General features: G+C 39.4%; 1 pseudogene; it reads right to left on the reverse strand.

The window, feature by feature from the left end:
* Positions 1–221: 221 nt before the first annotated feature.
* Positions 222–1,063, reverse strand: LOC143668207 (chloride intracellular channel protein 4 pseudogene; annotated as a pseudogene).
* Between the last annotated feature and the right edge of the window lie 850 nt (positions 1,064–1,913).

Below are 1,913 nucleotides of genomic sequence, written 5' to 3' on the forward strand. Positions count from 1 at the left end.
AGAAATGGAGGTAGACAGGGTAAGAGAATTTAAAAATACTGCTACTTAGGAGTGTATGTTTTAAGATATTTACTATACCTTTTTATCCTTTATCCTAATCTTGAATAACTTCATGTTCATGCAAAATAAAATTTCTGCTTTATAGGAAGAAGAGTAGTCTGTTAGGAAAAGCATATTCTGTCAGGGAAAGATGTGAAGATATGTCTTTCAAAAGTGCCATTTTACTTAGTGAGTCTTTTGGCTACATCACCATATGCTATTTCAACCTGCTTATTACCGGAACAGGTATTAGTGAACTCATTGCTACTACAAGCATTAGTTAAGAATCTATAGATGCTGGTCATTTCTTTTGGCATATCAAAGTTGTGGTAATTTTGGCTACCACCTTGACAATGTGCAGTTTGGGCAGCAGGTTGCAATCAGCTAATGTCATGTCATTGCCATTCAGAAATTTATGTGTAGAAAATTTAATGTCCTTCATACTATTCTCATCACTCTCATCAGGGAAGGGAAAATTCAGATAGCCATTCAATTTCTGCAGTATTTTCAAGAGACTCTCTCCAGTGCTTCATTAGCCTTTGGCTTGAATTCTTAATATATGCAGAGAATTTGGAAGATGTCCATTCCAGCAGTTTTTGTTGTTGTTGATGTTGTGGTTGTTGTTTTTGCATGGGCAGGCACCAGGAATCAAACCCGGGTCTCCGGCATGGCAGGCGAGAACTCCACCTGCTCAGTCACCAAGGCCCTGCCCTCCAGCAGTTTTTTATTACAGTTGTTTTGGTGAAAGCTTTAAGTATTTGGGAGGGCACATGCCTTCTTCAAGAAATTCCTCAATCTTATTTACATCTGTTTTGACTTCATTGTTAAAAGTTATAGATGGGGGTGCGTCCTGGGAGCCAAGTTCTGCACATCTGCAGCTCCCTTTTCAGGTCAGTGGGGTAGTGACACTAAATATAACTCCTTTGAGCCAAAGAATCATGAAGAGCCTCTCAGAAAGGGGGCAGTTTCCTATGCGTTCACCATTAGTGCCAGCTGTCATGTAAAGCTTGATGATGGGCTCCATGTCATGCGCACAGTGGCCTCAGCCTGATAGCCTAAAAAGCCTATCTTTTTACATATCGATTCCTTCTCATTCCTAGAGTTGCCACTCTAGCCCAACTCCTTATGATGTGGATTCTTTGTTGCCTCCTCCATCTGTGTCATGGAGATAGTATAGTGTAATGGTTATCACATGGGCTCTGCAGTCAGCCTACCTGGGTTTCAAACCCAGCCTTACCACTTTCTTGCAGTGTTTCTGCAAACACAACAAAAAAATAACTCACCTGGGCAAATTATTTTACCGGTCTGTGTCTCCATTTCTTCAACTGTATAATGGGACAATGATGGTACCCATCTTAAACACTGTTGTGAAGAGACGTTGAGTTAATCCATGCGAAATGTGTACCAGAGCTCAGAAAATAATGACAACTGTCAATTGCTGCCCTCCCTGCCCAACTAATCTTTCTAAAACACTGTCTTCCCATATCACTTCCTCACCCATCATGCTCTGCAAACATGGATAAAAAGTTTTCAATGCCTTCCAATTCCCAAAGCATGAATAATTTTTGTTTGTCCTTCAAGGCTTTCCTCAGTACAAAGTCTCTACAGCTTCCTTTATATTACCTTCCTTCATTCCATCATATGGATGCTTCCATTCACTCCAATTCACGGTATGTATTTTTTTTTTAAATTAGTTAACATTTACCAAGCACATATATTGGAACCAGGGCTGGATATATAGAAAAAATGAATAATTATTGCTTTCACCCTTAAATTCCTCAGTGTCCCCTAGAGAGCCTATATCATCAGTGTTTTCTAATTATAAGAAATAGAAACTAACTCTGGAAAACTTAATAAAGAAAAGAAAAAGGCCT

Source organism: Tamandua tetradactyla, chromosome 24, assembly GCF_023851605.1.
Source record: "Tamandua tetradactyla isolate mTamTet1 chromosome 24, mTamTet1.pri, whole genome shotgun sequence".
NCBI classification, from domain to species: Eukaryota; Metazoa; Chordata; class Mammalia; order Pilosa; family Myrmecophagidae; genus Tamandua; species Tamandua tetradactyla.